We start from the raw sequence: 20,719 nt of genomic DNA, 5'->3' as shown, positions 1-20,719 counted from the left end.
GGTACAAGAACGGACACAAAGTAAAGGAGGACACTTCCAGCCTGTACTCAGTCTACTTTAGTGATGCAGACAGTTACTCCTGTGCTGTAAAAGGCCGTGAGGATCTCCACTCTCCTGCAGTGTGTGAGTCTGGACTTTTTCATATAAATGCAATTTTCTTCAGGTTGTGAGACTTATGTGTCACGTCCTGACCAGTAAAAGGGGTCATTTGTAATTATAGTTGGTCAGGGCGTGGCAGGGGGTTGTTTGTTTTGTGTGTTTTATTTTTGGTTCTAGGGGTTTTTGGTTCTAGTTTTCTATTTCTATGTTTCTTTTTCTATGTGTGGCCAAGTATGGCTTCCAATCAGAGGCAGGTGTCTTTCATTGTCTCTGATTGGAAGCCATACTTAGGCAGCCTGTTTTTCCTGTGTCTTTGTGGGTGGTTATTTTCTGTATAGCCTGTGTGCCTTATGGAACTGTTTCATCATCTGTTTATTTTGTTTTGAGTGTTCTTTCAAATAAAGAAGAAGATGAGCACTATACCCGCTGCATTTTGGTCTGTCCCTTACGATGCCTGTGACATTATGTCAATTAATCATGAATATTGATCATTATTTCATAATTATGGTTTTCACTACTGTCAACTATTTAACTAGTTTTCTTCTACTTTATAAACAACATCAGTGTATGCTGGTAGATATTGTAATTTAAGATTTATATAAGGTGTTCTGTTGTCTTCTTGCATTTCAGGTCAGAAGTGTTGGAGTGTGATTTACACCCGCCAGAGTATCTGTGCCTTGAAGGGGTCAACAGTGAACATATCCTGCTCTTACACATATCCCAGTTATCATGAGATCAAAAAAGCTTTCTGGTTTACTAAATGGGAGTCTGGTAAGGATCCTGAAGATCTGAGCTCAGTGCCAGGGTATGAGGGTCATATAGAGTACCTTGGGGATAAGAAGAGTGACTGTACCCTGAGAATCCCAGACCTGAGATTGAGTGACTCTGCTGGGTACAGGTTCAGATTCATAACATCTGGAGAAAGGTTTGCTGGCTCACCTGTCTCCCTGACTGTCACAGGTAATCAGTCACACATCTCACATCTATGACACATACAATTTAAGTCGAAAGTTTACATACACTTAGGCTGGAGTCATTAAAACTAGTTTTTCAACCACTCCCAAATTACTTGTTAACAAACTATAGTTTTGACAAGTCGGTTAGGACATCTACTTTGTGCAACATGTCAAGACATCAGTCAGGAAGTTAAATTTGGTCGCAATGGGTCTTCCAAATGGACAATGACCCCAAGCATACTTCCAAAGTCGTGGCAAAATAGCTTAAGGACAACAAATTCAAGGTATTGGAGTGGCCATCACAAAGCCCTGACCTCAATTCCTCTAGAAAATGTGTGGGCAGAACTGAAAAAGCAAGGAGGGCCTACAAACCTGACTCAGTTACACCAGCTCTGTCAGGAGGAAGGGTCCAAAATTCACCCAACTTATTGTGGGAAGCTTGTGGAAGGCTACACGAAACGTTTGACAAAAGTTAAACAATGTAACAGTAATGCTACCAAATACTAATTGAGCGTATGTAAACTTCTGACCCACTGGGAATGTGATGAAAGAAATAAAAGCGAAAATATAACACTCTCTACTATTATTCTGACATTTCACATTCTTAAAATTAAGTGGTGATCCTAACTGACCTAAGACAGAGAGTTTTACTAGGATTAAATGTCAGGAATTGTGAAAAACTGAGTTTAAATGTATTTGGCTAAGGTGTATGTAAACTTCCGACTTCAACTGTAGATAGCTGTAATGTGAGTGTGGTTTTGTATGTATGCTAATGCATATGATATGTGTACTTCAGTGTATAATGTGATTTTAACTATGCTTTTGTATGCTAAGGAGAATTTTGTGTTATTATTTATTCTATGGAAGCCAGGACTTCCTGGAAAACAGTGGATTTATTACAGAGTTGACTATCCTGGCTAAATAAATCGAAATAAATGTATTAAATGACTGCAATTAAGGGCAGTTATACAGACATGTAGTGGTATGTACATAAAAAAACAAGTGTAGTACTTCACATATGAGGACATATATAGAGGAGAATAATGATTTGTTTCCTTTACTCTAGATGTTGTGTTGGAGATGGATCCTACATCTGTGTCAGAGAGGGAGAATGTCACACTGACATGTAGAACCAAATGTACACTCGACCCAATCACAGTCTACAGTTGGTATAAGAATGGACATCCTATAACCAAACAGCAACACCTACTCTCCTGTCTATAGACTATTCTCAGTCAGCAGTGAGGATACAGGCAGATACTCCTGTGCTGTAGAAGGCCATGAGGATCTCCCCTCTGCTGAAGAGACTCTCACTGTCACATGTAAGAACATGGGTTTAAAACCTTTAGTTTGCTATATTAACATTGTAGTGAAAGATATTAGCTCTAAAATGTAAACGCATATTTAAATCAACTGTTTTTTTTACACCAGATAGCCCAAGGAACACCTCAGTGTCAGCCAGTCCCTCTGGTGAAATAGTGGAGGGCAGTTCAGTGACTCTGACCTGCAGCAGTGATGCCAACCCACCTGTGGACAATACACCTGGTACAAGAAGAATGTAACCTCACCAAAAGCATCAGGACAGAGTTACAGCATCACTAACATCAGCTCTGAGGACAGAGGAGAATATTACTGTGAGGCCCAGAATGGAAGAGGATCTATGAACTCTACAGCTCTGATGATCATTGTAGCAGGTAAAGTTACATCTTCAATACTTCAATACAAAAATGATGTTCAATAAGAAATTATGTTTCAAGGTAATCTTCTTCTAGTTTGCCTTATTACACTTTGTATTTAAATAGGCTTATATATACACAGTATTGCATTAATGTCCTGTATTGCCATATATTCATTTTCAGTTCATAATAACATGTACTCCATATCATCAATATTATCTTTTAGGGAAACAAACCTCAATTTGACTGCAGCTGTAGGAATCAAAGTTGTTGTTCTGGTTCTCATCCTCTCTGGCTTCATGTGGTTCAGGTGAGTTGAAATGCATCTTTGGAAAATGGTATTTATATTATTCTTTCACCTAAGCTCTTTGATTTGTTATTAACTTAATTCATTCATTAATTTATTGGCCAAACGCCATTAACTGCTAAACTGTATTTGTAACGAATCAACGTCCACTAGAGGTCAGTAGAGAGCAGAACGCACTGTCCCTCTTTACAGGAGATCCACTGGAGTGGGTGATGCCACATCAGACAAACAGGTGATCCCCAATCAGTTACACCAGGACCCCCCCTTATTCAAATAACCAACTCATCAGGCTTTGATTATATGAATCAGCTGTGTAGTGCTAGGGCAAAAAACTAAACGTGCAACCAGGGGTCCCCAGCTCTGACTTGGGAAGCCCTGAGTTACAACTCCATTTTCATTCATTTACTGTGTCACGACATTCTCTTTCATACTCGTCTCTCTCTGTCTCTCTGTCTCTCTGTCTCTCTGTCTCTCTCTCTCTCTCTGTCTCTCTGTCTCTCTGTCTCTCTGTCTCTCTGTCTCTCTGTCTCTCTGTCTCTCTCCTCTCTCTGTCTGTCTCTCTCTCTGTCTCTCTCCTCTGTCTCTCTCCTCTGTCTCTCTCTCTGTCTCTCTGTCTCTCTGTCCTCTCTCTCTCTCTCCTCTCTCTCTCTGTCTGTCTGTGTGTAGAGAGTCCGTCCTGACAGTGACACGTACACACCCTCTGAACATGAGGACCAGGTCACCAGAGTATGACCACCCTGGCAGTAAATGTGTGTATATAAAATGTTTAGTGGGAGTGCTACTTCAGTATGTCTTCTTTCAGAATGTGAGGGGAATCTCCCACTGAAGAGAAGCACCACAGAACCTGGACTGAAGAGAAGCACCACATAACCTGGACTGAAGAGAAGCACCACAGAACCTGGACTGAAGAGAAGCACCACAGAACCTGGACTGAAGAGAAGCACCACAGAACCTGGACTGAAGAGAAGCACCACAGAACCTGGACTGAAGAGAAGCACCACAGAACCTGGACTGAAGAGAGCACCACGAACCTGGACTGAAGAGAAGCACCACATAACCTGGACTGAAGAGAAGCACCACAGAACCTGGACTGAAGAGAAGCACCACAGAACCTGGACTGAAGAGAAGCACCACAGAACCTGGACTGAAGAGAAGCACCACACAATCTGGACTGAAGGTTCGAAAACAAAACTAGGCCTTACACCTCTATTCTATTGCTGCCATATCTACAAGTTTTCCAGACCATGAACTTTAACTTTGAGTAAATGCTGGAATATATATTTTATTTTCTTATAATGATAATTATGTATATTGATGATAAATGGGATATTGCCATATACAGATGTTTTATAACATCAATAGTCCTACTTTCCTCAGCAACTAATATGGATAATATTGATAACAGCTTTTAATATTTTTAGGCTATTAGGGTCAAGTTTCTTCTGAGTGGTTGATGATGATTTACTTTGTATTGCTGTCAGATATTATTACTAATTTTATAATACGTAATACCATGTTGTTCAGTGTCATGATATTTTTTTAATAAAAATACATGTAATCAGTACATTACATACATTTAAACATTTGCAAGTTTTTACTTTGTATTGCTGTCAGACATTATTGCATATTTTAAATGAATTATTATTTTATTTTAGGTTTTACCATATTGTTCATTTTACATTACATGTTTACTTTTCAGTTTATACAGGATAAACATCATATAAGCTTCATGTTGTAAATAAGCTAAAAGTTTAAGACAATAAATACATTCATTAGTTTGATTAACTATTAATACATTGATTCATAACTATTTCCACTCTGCTGTTTCTTGTATTTCTGCCTATTGGACACATGATGTCACCATTGAACAGATCAACACCCAGCACTGATCCTCACCAGTTACATTCACTGGTCAGCTGTTTGTTAACCTAATAACCCATCTCCAACCACCCCACTATATAAAGTGAAGATCTGAGGTCCACACCCAACACTAGCCTACAAATATAGAAATGTTCTATAGGCTACAGTCAAAGACTGCAGAATTATTTTTGAATAATTTAGACATATTTCTACTTGTAATTTCCGATATTTGGTTGGCTATTTGTTAGTCAACTTGTCTATATTTCTAAAAACATGCAGTGGCGACACGTCATTCAAGGCAGCTGATGCAGAGATAAATCTGTTTTGAGCCCCACCTGGTTAGCTTTTTGTTGTTGCTTGTTTTGAATGGTATTTTGGCATTAATACGTGTCACATATCAGTTTGCAAACAAAGTTTAAAAAAATAAAGCATTGCATTAATAAAGTTGAATACAAACATGGTCTCGTTTTTGTTTTCTTGAGTAAGGCAGCTCCAAAATGCAGGTGTTTCAGCCTAGCTTAGTGCTTTCTGTGGTGGTGGGGCAGCCAGCATAACATACGGAGCGTAGGGGTTGGTAATGTTCTCTAGTTGTGCCGTGATTGGCTCAGTGTTCTGTCACTCATGGGGACACTATGTCACCACAAAATCTATGGGTAGAGCTCGAAATTTCAAGCCCCTTGGGTGTTGCCATAGAATTACATTAGAAATGCCCATCCAAAAAGGCTCAAGGTCATTGGCTTAGACAAAATTACATCAAGTCGCATTAAATCTACCGTAACTTTGACTGGACTGATCATGTCAACATCAAACTTTCAATCTTAGCTAGCAAGCTAGACAAGCAGTCATCATCATGCATCAAGTCGACAATCTACTGGCAAATCCTTATCAGTCTTTGTCATATGAAATTATAGATAAAACGTATCGGTGCTCATTGGCCATTGGACATAAACATTACACAACAAGTTGGAAATCACAAATTCAACAATGAGTGCTAAGGCAGCACTTCAGGCCCGGGTTCGATCCCGGACTGTTACAGCCGGCTGTGACCAGGAGACCTATGAGGCGGAGCACAATTGGCCCAGGGTCGTCATGGGATAGAGGAGGGTTTAGCCGGCCGGGATGTCCTTGTCTCATCGTGCTCTAGCGACTCCTTGTTGCCTGGCGCCTGCAAGCTGACGTCGGTCGTCAGTTAAACAGTGTTTCCTCCGACACATTGGTGCCTGCTGTTTGTCCTCCTGTCCAGGGGGTGGAGCTGAAGAGCACCAGGTTGGTGATCAGGTACCCAGACCGCTGGATGCAGAGAACCCCTCCCTCTCCTCAGAGGACCAACTCTATAGGCCTCAACACCTCCTCAGCCTTCCAGTATGCCTCCACAGGGTAAGGACATCTGTCTTTGTCAAAACATCAACTATAATTTATAAACATATTTAAGCAATCAACTCACATATCATACCTCCATGGAGATAGACAGAGGACTCTAGTGCCCAAAAGCCAGTTTTAGCATGGGCAGCACCATTGAGGACTTTCACTTTAAGATAATAAACAAAAGCGAAATAAACAATAAAAATGTAACTGTAAACATTACACTCACAACAGCTCCAAAGGAGTATTGACATTTCAAATGTCATATTATGTTAATATACAGTTCTGTAACAATGTCTCGCTCTCTCGCTCTCTCGCTCTCTCTCTCTCTCTCTAAGCCTGACCAGAGAGGAAGATACAAGAAAACATGGCCACCCTGAACACCACACAATGTCCGGATATGACAGAGGGAGGAAGAACAGAATAATAAAGAGGAAGGGAAACATTGTCCCTACTTTAAAAGAGAACAGGAGTCTTGGATAGAATGGGGGTGTTGGGTTGGGGGGTGTCAACCCCCACAGACAGAACACTGGACATAATGTATGAGTGTTTGAAGTGTCAATCAAAGTGATTTCCTTCCCTCCCTCGGCCTTATTGCCAGTTTGTTATTTTGTTATTGAACCAAGTGGACGAGGATATGATTGGGACATATTAGTCTCCCTAGGCAGACAGGTTGCCTCCCACAATGTTAACAAGGTTGTAGCTGTTTCACTACGTCTGGGATTTCCTAGACAAGTAGAGACATATAGACTGGAGGCTGTAATAATGTTGAGTTGCCAGTAGGGAGCGCTCTAGTATGGAACACTGGAACCAAACATACTACCCCTTTCATCTGTTCTGGAACCTTCAGTACACTGATGCATGATGGGAGTGATGGAATGGGTCACATTTTGTCTCTTGTAAAACATGTAGGCCACTCCTCAAATAAAGAAATGTAACTACAGTATTCTGACTTTAGACCATTTTCTATTTAGATACATCCCTTATGTGACATGCTGTTCATGCATGTTAATGACCTGACTAGGTACTTTAAAATGTATCAGCCACAGAACTCACACTTAGGCTACGCCTGTCCCGTGTGGCTCAGTTGGTAGAGCATGGTGTTTGCAACGCCAGGGTTGTGGGTTTGATTCCCACGGGGGACCAGTACGGAGAAAAATGTATGAAATGTATGCAATCACTACTGTAAGTCGCTCTGGATAAGAGCGTCTGCTAAATGACTAAAATGTAAAAAAATGAAAAAAATGCCTGCTAACACTTTCAGTAGACCACCTTTTGTTTCCACGCATTGACAGTAAGTTGACTCTTTGTACAGGACCTTTCTCCTTCACTTCACTCTGTAAGTACTCTTGACAATATCTTGAAATATAGTTTTGGGTTATTTTTTTAGTCATTAGTCATATTCTTGAGGGTAATGTATCATTTTACTTCCTGTTATGTTTTGAGCTGTGTTTTGGTTGTTACATCAGGGTCAGTATTCATAAAGTGTCTCAGAGTAGGAGTGTTGATCTACATAGGGATGAGATGATTAACCTGGGTAAAAAAGACATGCAGACAAACATTTGAATCCCTGCTCAGTGTGTGGACCCGTGTGTGTGTGTGAATGACATAGTGGATTTATCTGAGGGCCCTTTAGGACCAGACTGATAGGGAGTAGTGTGAACATCTATACTATGTAGGATGTGTGTTTTAACTTTTCTACATCCATAACAACCAGCTCTCTAGACTTTGATACAGACTCTATGGGCCTTATGGGCCTTCACTACAGATGGTCTCTCTCTCTGTGTGTGTGTGTTTGTGTGTGTGTGTGTTTGAGTCACTTGCTGTTTAGCCTCACAGCTTGGGGATAGGAGTTATCATTGAACCTGGTGGTCAGTCTTTAGGCTGCTGTTCAGTTTGACGGACCGTAGAGGATTGAACATTTATCCTCCTATGTTTGGGGTTCTGAGAATAAACAGCTTCAGAACAATGTAGAAATGTGTTTACAGTTCTACACATCTGTTCAATAAGTGATTGTTGTTGTTGTTGTTTATAATGATGATGATGACTGTTGTATACATTAGGATATTATTTTTGCGTCATACATCATGTCAGCCTAAATAGACAGACGTAGACAGACATGCAACACGTCACACACATTACATACATAGTGCAATAGACTTACAGACAGACAGTATTCACATAGACAACCATATAGCACAATACAACACAACACAATATGAGCCTGGTTCATTTTCAGTAATGAGGCCCTGTACCCCATTTACAGTTTCTACTTCAATGTATCAGGTGGAGTTATTCACCAGCTATAGAGTGACTTGTTGTTTATGTTTCTAAGACTGCAGGGTGGGAGATGCAACAATGGCCTTGAGAACAGCAGGAAGTGTGTTGGTGGTCTTTCTCTGGTCTGTAGCAGGTATGGTCTCATTCTTCTTTTAGTTGCCCTGTTTATCAATCTACAGACATTTCTAAAAGGATAAGAATCGTAATGTTATTCTGGTGTGTTCTGTTAGGTGTCTCCACTTCACTATAAAGTTATCTTCACACCACTGAGTGATGCTTATCTCTGGTTTCCATTCACACTTCTGCACATCAGCAGCAGCAGCAGTATAATGTTGTCAACCACCAGCAGGGTTGGGTCAATTCCATTACAATTTCACTCAATTCAGGAAGTAGACTGAAATTCCAATTCCAATTATTTCCAATGCTTTTCAGTTAGAAACATTTTGAAAATGTATAATTGGAATTTGGTTTACTTTCAGAATTGACTGGAATTTAAATGGGATTGACCCCAACCCTGGCCACCAGTGCTTTTTACTTCCATGATGTATATTGAAATGAATACTAGAATGATATAAGGGAATGTACATTTGAGAAGATGGGTCCTACAGTATCCTGTACATGTTTACATGCATTTGGATGTAATATTGTAATGTCTGTTTTTTATAGTCTTGATGTCACAGATGAAGTTCTCTCATGGTTGAGTCCTGTGACACTGTGTTTCAGGTGTTCTGGGACAAAATACTGTGATGATCTGTGCCTTAAAGGGGTCATCAGTGGTCCTGACCTGTCCTGTTCCCAGTTGGACCCAAGTCACAGAGATAGTCTGGTTTAACCAATGGTTGAATGGTAAGTCGTATGATCTGAGATGGGACCCTAAGTATGATGGTCGTGTGGAGTACAGTGGAACTACAGAGAAGGACTGCATCCTGAGAATCACAGACCTGAGACAGAGTGACATAGCAACATATGACTTCAGATATAAAACAGACAACTCAGGATGGAAGTCTGACTCAGATAGATTCAGTCTCTCTGTTACAGGTACTGTAATATGGTGAACACAGTAAAGTACAATAAACACATACCAGTAACAATAAAAGGGGTTAAATGATGAATTTGATGAATTTCCTACTTTTAATTACAGATCCCAGAACAGTCTGTCATGACAGATTATAACGTTCTCATAAACTCTCATTCAGGCCTGCAGGTGAAGGTGACTCCTGACAGAGTAGCAGAAGGACATAATGTCACACTGACGTGTAGCACCACCTGTACTCTGACTGACAACCCCACCTACATCTGGTACAGGAATGGACAGCCTCTTCCTCTGTCCACTTCCCAACAACACTGTCTGGAGTCCTAAAACAGAGAGTTCCTCCTGTGCTGTAAAAGGCCATGAGGATCTCCACTCTCCTGCAGTGTGCGAGTCTGGATTCTATTGGGATCACTTGTAGCAAACCTTTCTTTTAACAAAGTAAGGCAACTTGCTACATTCAAGGTATGTGTGAAAAAAAACGATTTAATGTATTTTCAGGTGCTCAGGGTCACAACTGCTGGAGGGTGACTTACACCAAGAGGAGAATCTGTGTCTTGAAGGCCTCCACAGTGAACATATCCTGCTCTTACACTCATCCCACTAGTTATATAGAACAAGGTTCATTCTGGTTTACACAGAAACACCCTGTAGATCTCAGTTCATATCCAGAGTATGCAGGTCGTGTGGAGTACAATAGGAACACAGAGAACCACCCACCATGACAATAACAGACCTGACAGAGAAGGACTCAGCTGAATACAAATTCACATTACTAACAACAGATGAGGGGAGATTTTCTGGTCTTCCTGGTGTGATGTTGACTGTCACAGGTAATACTCCACCTACAGTTAGTACTGTAATATGACAAGTCTAATCACATGACAAGCCTGTCTGGAGTCAAATGTGACTATGTTTCCTCTTAGATATCCTGTTGGAGATGGATTCTGTGTCAGAGGGGGAGAGAGTCACACTGAGATGTAGAACCAAATGTACAGTCTGTCTCAACCCCACATACATCTGGTACAAGAACGGACAACGTCTGACCAACCCAATCACCAGTTATAACAGCCTGATCCTAGACCCAATCACCAGTTATAACAGCCTGATCCTAGACCAGTCACAGTTAACAGCCTGATCCTAGACCCAGTCAGCAGTTATAACAGTCTGATCCTAGACCCAGTCACCAGTTTAAACAGCCTGACCCTAGACCCAGTCAGCACTTATAACAGCTGATCCTAGACCCAGTCACCAGTTATAACAGCCTGATCCTAGACCCAGTCAGCACTTATAACAGCCTGATCCTAGACCCAGTCACAAGTTTAACAGCTGATCCTAGACCCAGTCACAGTTATAACAGCTGATCCTAGACCCAGTCAGCAGTTATAACAGTCTGATCCTAGACCCAGTCAGCAGTGAGGATGCAGGGAACTACTCTGTGCTGTAGAAGGCTTTGAGAGAATCCTCTCTCCAGAAGAGACTCTCACTGTCAGATGTGAGTACATGGGGTGTTGATATATCTACAGTGAAAGTCATGATATCATCTCTCTAATACATGGTTCTACATGTCAGTGTAATATACTAATCTATACTAATTTACATGATCTCTCTAATACATGGTTCTACATGTCAGTGTAATATACTAATCTATACTAATTTACATCATCTCTCTATGGTTCTACATGTCAGTGTAATATACTAATCTATACTAATTTACATCATCTCTCTAATACATGGTTCTGCATGTCAGTGTAATATAATCTATACTAATTTACATCATCTCTATTACTATGGTTCTACATGTCAGTGTAATATACTAATCTATACTAATTTACATCATCTCTCTAATACATGGTTCTACATGTCAGTGTAATATACTAATCTATACTAATTTACATCATCTCTCTAATACATGGTTCTACATGTCAGTGTAATATACTAATCTATACTAATTTACATCATATCTCTAATACATTGGTTCTACATGTCAGTGTAATATACTAATCTATACTAATTCTACATCATCTCTCTAATACATGGTTCTACATTGTCAGTGTAATATACTAATCTATACTAATTTACATCATCTCTCTAATACATGGTTCTACATGTCAGTGTAATATACTAATCTATACTAATTTACATCATCTCTCTAATACATGGTTCTACATGTCAGTGTAATATACTAATCTTACTAATTTACATAATCTCTGGTGCATTACATGTTATATGAGTGTCTACATGTTCTGTCATTTCATACACCAGATGGTCCAAAGAACACCTCAGTGTCAGTCAGTCTCTCTGGTGAAAATAGTGGAGGGTAGTTCGTGACTCTGACCTGCGCAGTGATGCCAACCACCTGTTGGACAAATACACCTGGTACAAGAAGAACTTAACCTCCTTCAAAGCATCAGGACAGAGTTACCAGCATCACTAACATCTAGCTCTGAGGACAGAGGAGAATATTACTGTGAGGTCCAGAATGGAAGAGGATCTATGAACTCTACAGCTCTGATGATCATTGTAGCAGGTAAAGTTTAATCTTCAATACTTCAATACAAAACTACATGTTTCAAGCTAATCTTAATCCATTATACTTTGGCTTATACACCTTAGTTTATAACTATACATTGGGTTATAAGATCCTTAACTCTTTGCGAAGACAATCCGTGAGCGGGACCGAGTTTTAGTGAAAAACTCAGGAGCGCCATACTCAAAACTACAAATCTAATCATTTCATTTCTCAAACATAGGACTATGTTACCACCATTTTATAGATAAACATCTCCCTGAATCGAACCACGTTGTCCTATTTTCCAAATAAGGCTTACAGCGAAAGCAAAACATTAGATTATGTTAGGAGAGTACATCGACAAAAGTAACCACACAGCCATTTTCAAAGCAACTACATGCATCACAAAAAAACCAAACCACAGCTAAATGCTAGCACTATCCTTTGACAATCTTCATCAGATTGACAGTTCTAGGATATCATGTTATACAATACATAAATTTTTTTGTTCTATAAAGTGTCATATTTATATATAAAAACAGCATTTTTACATTGGGGCGTGACGTTCAGAAAATATTTTCCCTCGGTGAATCAGCACTACAATTTACAAAATGACTTGTCAAAAACGTTTATAAAATATTAAACTGTCATTCAAGAATTATAGATGAACATCTCCTTTATGCCAACCGCTTTGACAGATTCAAAATAACTTTACTGGAAGGCCACTTTGCAATAATCTGAGTACTGAGCTCAGAAAAATTCACTACGTAATACAGATAGGTGCCATTTTGGAGTCATCTAAAATATTAAATAGCATTATAAATATTCACTTACCTTTAATAATCTTCATAGAAGGCACTTCCAGGCATCCCAGGTCCACAACAAATGTTGTTTTGTTCGATAAAATCCATAATTTATGTCCAAATAGCTCTTTGTTGTTCGCGCGTTACGTTCAGCTACTCCAAAAGTAGGAAGCGCGCGAAAAATCTCAGGACGAAAAGTCAAAAAAATATCTATTTGCGTTCGTTCAAACGTTGTAAAGCATCAATCTTTAGGGCCTTTAGAACGTGAAGAATCAGTAATATTTCAACCGGACGCAACCAGTGTCTTGAAAAAAGTTTTGGAACGGAGCTACCTCTCGCAGGAACGCGCGCCAATGAGGCGATGGCCTTCCCTGGGTGACCAACTTCCCGGCCTTCTCATTAGGTCTCTGTTCATCGTAGATGCCTCAAACAACTTTATAAAGACTGTCGACATCTAGTGGAAGCCTTAGGAAGTGCACAATGATTACCACGTCACTGTGTGTTCAATAAGCAATGACTTGAATAGAGCCCACACATCCAGATTTCCACTTCCTGGTAGGATTTCTCTCAGGTTTTTGCTTTGCCATATGAGTTCTGTTATACGCTCACAGACATCAGTTCAAAACAGTTTTTAGAAACGTCAGAGTGTTTTCTATCCAAATCTACTAATAATATGCATATCCTAGCTTCTGAGTTTGAGTAGGAGGCAGTTTATTATGGGCATATATTTTTTTCGAAATTGACAATACTGCCCCCTATCCCTAAGTAGCTGGAAGAAGTTATTAACAAGTATTGCATTAATGTTCTGTATTGCTGTATATTCATTTTCAGTTTATAATAACATGTACTCATATAATTCATTTGATATTTTAGGGAAACAAACCTCAGTTATGAATGCAGCTGTAGGAATCATAGTTGTTGTTCTGGTTCTCATCTCTGTCTCTCTGGACTCATGTGGTTCAGGTGAGTGAAGAAGGGAAAACTGATATTTGTAGTATTCTTTCACTTAGCACTCTGATTTGTTATTAACTTTATTCATTCATAAATTTATTTATTGGCCCAACGCCCTTAACTGTTAAACTGTATTAGTAACATATCAATATCCACTAGAGGTCACTAGAGAACAGAACTCACTCTGTCCCTCATTACAGGAGATCCACAGGAGGAAGTGATGCTACAACAGACACACAGGTGATTCTATCAGTTATCAATCACCCCCCCCCCCCCCCCCCCCGTGTAGTGCTAGGGCAAAAAACTAAACGTGCACCCAAGGGAGGGGCTCTGAGTTACAACTCCATTTTCATTCATTTACTATGTCACGACGGTCTCTTTCATACTATTTTAATTTCTCTCTCTCTCTCTTTCTCTTTCTGTCCACAGAATGTCCATCCTGACCCTACCAGTGACCCCAACAGTGACATGTAAATACCTCTGAACATGAAGACCAAGTCACCAGAGTATGACACCCTGGCAGTAAGTGTGTTTGTTTGTGTGTGTCCATAAACATTTTAGTGGGAGTGTAAATTACTAATTCTGTGTCTTCTTTCAGAATGCGAGGGGACCCTCCCACTGAAGAGAACCACTACAGAACCTGGACTGAAGAGAACCACTACAGAACCTGGACAGAAGAGAACCACCACAGAACCTGGACTGAAGAGAACCACCACAGAACCTGCACTGAAGAGAACCACCACAGAACCTGGACTGAAGAAAAGTAACTCAGAACATCAACTGAAGAGAACCACCACAGAACCTGGAATGAAGAGAACCACCACCGAATCTGGACTGAAGAGAAGCACCACCGAATCTGGACTGAAGAGAGCACCACCGAATCTGGACTGAAGAGAATCACCACAGAAGCTGGACTGAAGAGCTACGGTTCCAATCCAAAGCCAGGCATCACACCTCTATTCTCTTGCAACCATATCTAGATGTTTTCCAGACCATGATCTTTAACTTTTGAGTAAATGCTGGAATATATTTTTATTTTCTTATAATGATACTTATATAGGTGATAAATAGGATGGGTTATGCTTCTGCTTTTTTTCAATGGGATGTTTCTATTTCCATTGTTTGATGATATAAATAGAATACTTTTCTGTGTACCAATCTGTTTACTATCTATAATTAACTTATATGTCTGATCTTTTCTATGGGATTTTGCCATTTAGGGATTTATAACATTAATAGTCCTACTCTTCCTCAGCAACTAATCTGGATAATATTGATAACAGCTTTTAATATGTTTGTTCTTGGGCCAAGTTTCTCCTGATGTGGTTAATGATTTATTTGTATTGCTGTCAGACATAATTCCGCATATTTTATGTTTTTATATTATGTAATACTATATTGTTATTTTTTAAATGTCATCAGTACATTACATACATTTAAACATTGCAGTTTTTATACATTTGTATATTAATTAGAATTGTATATTACGTAATACTATATTGTTCAGTGTCATGATATCACTATGTTTTAACATCACATTTTCATTATTACCTAGTTAGCTACATGTTTATCTTTTCAGTTTTACAGTATGGTTTGACGTGTCAATACAGTATTAGCATCATGTTATAAAAAAGCTCAAAATGATCAATGCATCAATTCATAACTATTTCCACTCTGCTCTTGTTTCTTGTAATTCTTGCAATTAGCCACATGATGGCGCCATTGAATCATTGAACCATGAGTGGCTAGGCCAGCGTTTCCTAAACTCGGTCTTGGGGACCCCAAGGCGTAAACGTTTTGGTTTTTGCCCAAGCACTACACAGCTGATTCAAATAATCAAATCTTACTGTCGAGTTGATTACTCAAACAGAGGAAGTGTTGCTTAGTTGTATTAACCTCAGACATATTATTTCTATTCACTGAAATGACCCTAGTTTAACCCTTTGTTGTCTCCCCCAGTTAAGGATATTCAGCTGTATAAGCACGGCCAGTATTTCTTTTCACAAAAACAGCTGTTTTGCAATGAAGGTCTACAGTAGCCTCAACAGCGCTCTGTAGGTTAGCACCATGGTGTAACTGGAGGACAGCTAGTTTTTGTCCTCCTCTGGGTATAATGACTTCAATACAGAACCTAGGAGGCTCGTGGTTCTCAGCCCCTTCCATAGACTTACACAGTAATTATGACAGCTTCCGGACGATGTCCTCCAACCTATCAGAGCTCTTGCAGCATGAACTGACATGTTGTCCGACCAATCAAAGTATCAGATATTTAATCTAGTTCTGAAAGCATAAGATACAGCCAGCTAGCACTATAGTGCTTAAACATGTGGTGAGTAGTTGACTCAAAGAGAAAGACAATAGCTGAACAGTTTTGAAAAAATTAATTTCTTTAAAAATGAAGGAGAAGCAAGAGAGAGTGGGAGAGAGCTAGCAAACTCTACTTTGCTTTTTGCTTTCACTTTCACTTTACTGAGCCAGCATCTAATGCAGCTAGCTAGTTTAGTTACTCAAATAACCGTCTCAAACAGAGAGGGATGGTATGTTAGCTAGCTGGCTATGGCTATCCAACACTGGACCTCTTCCAAGTCAAGGTAAGCTTTTGGTTTTATTATTTTATTGCCACCTGGGCTCACCAGTGTAACTGCTAAACTGCTTGCTGACTTGTACACTGTACTGCCACGATTGTAGCGTGTCTACTATTAGCATTAGTTCTAGTAGCTATGTTGACTATGACGTTAGCTAATATGATAACAATGATGTTGGCTGTGTGTAGCGTGAGCAGTCATGATATGAGGTTTGGCTTTGGGAAAGGTTTTTTCGCTCTGCATCACAGACAGCTGATGTGTTGTGCACTGAGTCCACAAGTGAAGGGAAAAGGTGATAGGAGTATAGTGCAGAGATGTAAGAAGGAATTCTACAATGGGGCAATGTGATCATGCTGTTTGTATGTGTCTGCTTTGAAAGTGAACTGTGTTTGAATGTGATCAGAGGTGTATTCATTCCACCGATACTGTTGAAAAAACGTTTTTAAACAAAAAGCTAACAGAACGAAATGAGGATAAACATACCTGATTTGTCCAAGAGAAACTCTTTTTTTCAACTGTTGGACTAAAGATTACATCCTAGTCAGCTTGATGCAAGCCAGAGTGTGCAAGGCAGTATGAATGTGTCACCTTGATTACTGAATGTTTCTCTCGACTCGCGCACCTACGTTGTAACCTTCCATTCATAGGCTAGGTTGTAACAACCTCATGATGGCTATAGGGAACACTAGAGTATCATGACATGTAGTAGTTAAATATGTCCATGTTACATTGAGCTTGGGTGAATGGAATATGAATGACAGTAATCCAAAATGCTGTGATAGAAATAAGGCCATGCTCATTAAAATGTGCGTCCTCCCTCATCTTAATGTGTCTGTGTGTCTGTCTGTCTGTCTCGCCATCTCCCGCCATAGTAGTATAGACAGGCTTCACTACCAGACCCACCACAGGCAGCGTAGTAATACTACAGACTGCACTAGCACCAGACCCCACCAAGGGGACAAAGTATAGACAGGCTGCACTACCAGACCCCACCACAGGGGGGATAGTATATACAGACTGCACTACCAGACCCCCACCACAGGGAGCATAGCCATATTACAGGAGTTTGATTTCCGATTTAACCAAAACACTACAACAATAAAGAAATACATGTTTTACATCTAACATTGATTATTGTGAGGTTTAGCTACAATTATTCCTGAGGGGAGGACCTTTGCCTCCCCTAAGGATTTCCAGTGGTGGACCTATCCTCCCCCTCAGACTCCAGTGGTGGACCTCACCTCACCTCATGACTCAGTGGTGGACCTCACATCCCCCTCATGACTTCAGTGGTGGACCCTCTTCTCCCTTCATGACTACAGTGGTGGTCCTCTCCTCCCCTCAGGACTCCAGTGGTGGACCTCTCCTCCCCTCATGACTCCAGTGGTGGACCTCTCCTCCCTTCAGGACTCCAGTGGTGGTCCTCTCCTCCCCTCAGGACTCCAGTGGTGGACCTCTCCTCCCTCAGGACTCCCAGTGGTGGTTCCTTCTCCTACCCTCATGACTCCAGTGGTAGGCCTCTCTCCTCCCCTCATGACTCCAGTGGTTTTCCTCTCCTCCCCTCATGACTCTAGTGGTGGACCTCTCCTCCCCTCATGACTCCAGTGGTGGTCCTCTCCTCCCCCTCAGGACTCCAGTGGTGGTCCTCTCCTCCCTCCAGGACTCCAGTGGTGGTCCTCTCCTCCCCCTCATGACTCAGTGGTGGACCTCTCCTCCCCTCATGACTCCAGGGTGGACCTCTCCTCCCCTCATGACTCCAGTGGTGGACCTCTCATCCCTCATGACTCCGTGGCTGCTCCTCTCCTCCCCTCAGGACTCCAGGTGGTGGTCCTCTCCTCCCCTCAGGACTCCAGTGGTGGTCCTCTCCTCCCCCTCAGGACTCCAGTGGTGGTCCTCTCCTCCCCTCATGACTCCGTGGTAGGCCTATCTCCTCCCCTCAGGACTCCTTTGGTGAGTTATGTTTAATTCTGGTTATTCCACAGTATATATTTCTACAGTTCTAGGTTCTATAGGCTGTCTCAAATAGCACCCTGTTCCTATATTCCTTGTATTTTGACTGTGGTCATCTCCCTCCCTTCCTCTCCTCCTTCTACATTCTGTGCTGTAGGTGAGGGGAGATAGAGAGTATCCGAGTTCTACATTCTAAGTCTATGTTCTGTACTGTAGGTGTGGGTAGATGGAGAGTATCAAAGTTCTACATTCTAATTCTATCTACCCACATCTATAGTAGAGAACATAGAATTAGAATGTAGAACTTTGACTCTCTATGTTCTCTACTATAGATGTGGGTAGATAGAGAGTATCAGAGTTCTGCATTTTAATTCTTAATTCTGTACAATACATGAGGGGTGTGGTGGTTAATTTCTGTCTTATCAAATGAGGAGAGACAAACTTAACACACGAGTTGTAGTTATACTTAAACTAAATCTTTAATAATAAGAGCTTTGCAATAGCAATGACTTTCAACGATTCGCCATTTTCTAATGAACCGTTGAGAGTGACAATACAATGGCTACTGAGATCCTTTATAGCAAAGATCCCCCCCTATTCGACATAAAAACCACAGATATTAGGAACAGTTCACAAAGTGAGACTTTATAAATGAGAAAGGAGTATCCCGTAGCCAGATAGCATTCACTATAAATTATCGTTCAGTTTGGCCCCTAAGACGAGGTTCTAATCTCGTTCTTGGTACTTCATAGCACACAAACTCCAACTCATCCAATGGCATAACTCAATTGTCAACTCTAGATACTCCCATCTCAAGTAAAACCCCTTCTTGACCCCACTCCTGGACAAGCTCACTGAGGGGAGTGAGCATCTAGGTGTCACATCTGTCGTGGAAGAGAGAATGGGACCAAGGCACAGCGGGTTACGTGCTCAACATATTATATATAACAAATGCGAACACCACGGAAAAACATTAAACAAACTAACGACAGGAACAGAGACGCAGGCTCAACAAAAGCAGTGCTCTCAAACAACTACCCACAAGTGACAAACAAAACACACACCTATTTATAGGACTCTCAATCAGAGGCAACTAGAAACACCTGCCTCTAATTGAGAGTCCAGCACCCAACCTACACATAGAAAAACTACCCTAGACCATACACATAGAAATACAAACATAGACCAGTGACCAAAAAACCCCGTAATACATAAATAAACTACCCTCTGCCACGTCCTGACCTACAATAACAAAATATCCTCTATACTGGTCAGGACGTGACACTAGGTCATACACAATCCCAGGATAAGTGCAACATCAGAGAGGACATACAATGGTTCCAGACACTGCCATACACTCCCCCCAATGCCAAAGGAGGGAGTGACTTGCGCACAGACATTGTGGAGACAAGTAATTGGTTCCCCATTAATCACGCCATCCCTTCACATGGTTTAAGAATAGGTAGACACATTCACATATGAAGACAATGTTCCATCCTGTCCTCTTCCCTTTCTGATATTCTGCATAGCACCAGGGATATGTGAAAAACAGCCCGACCTCTCCCCTCTCTGGGCCCCAAGTGACTGAGAACCAGCTGAGGGAAGAGGTGCAACTGCCAACACCAGCGTCCATAGGGATACATTCTAATAACAAGTATATCACATAAGCATATTAGGGATATGTGAAAAACAGCCTGACCTCTCCCCTCTCTGGGCCCCAAGTGACTGAGAACCAGCTGAGGGAAGAGGTGCAACTGCCAACACCAGAGTCCAAAGGGATACATTCTAATAACAAGTATATCACATAAGCATATTATGCAGATAAGACATCAAAATGATCTATGTTACCCAACTAATTCTGATTCATCCACCACAGGGGAGATAGAGTTTATCAGAGTTCTACATTCTAAATCTAGGTTATGTACTGTAAGTGTGGGGAGAGAGTATCAGAGTTCTACAAGAGAGATTATGTGCCTTTGTCACCTTCAAGAATCCCAACATATCCACTTGCACCTTGGAGAGGCTAAAGGTGAGCGATGGGATGAAACATGCTGTCATATGCATTTAACTATGTGAGATGTGCTTTCAATTTTTTAGCTTGAACTTAAGGAGTAAGGAGTGTGTACTTTTGGGACCATGCAATTGGTTCAATTGTACTTTTGGGACTATGCCATTGGTTCCACTGTACTTTGGGACTGCACAATTGGTTCCATTGTACGCTTAGGACTATGTGATTGGTTCTACTGTACTTTTGGGACTATGCTATTGGTTCCATTGCACTTTTAGGATAATCTTTATTTAACCTTTATTTAACCAGGCAAGTCAATTAAGAACAAATTCTTATTTAC

At 40.7% G+C, this 20,719-nt stretch overlaps 1 protein-coding gene across 1 annotated transcript in view; it reads left to right on the top strand.

The window, feature by feature from the left end:
• The window catches only part of LOC115185798 (titin-like), a 62,797-nt gene that overhangs the window by 18,626 nt on the left and 23,452 nt on the right, over positions 1–20,719 (top strand). The gene's annotated exons all lie outside the window — the stretch shown is intronic.

Source organism: Salmo trutta, unplaced genomic scaffold (assembly GCF_901001165.1).
Source record: "Salmo trutta unplaced genomic scaffold, fSalTru1.1, whole genome shotgun sequence".
Taxonomy (NCBI): domain Eukaryota; kingdom Metazoa; phylum Chordata; class Actinopteri; order Salmoniformes; family Salmonidae; genus Salmo; species Salmo trutta.
Note: the sequence above shows the minus strand (reverse complement) of the source record. Positions and strands in the feature narration are given on the sequence as shown.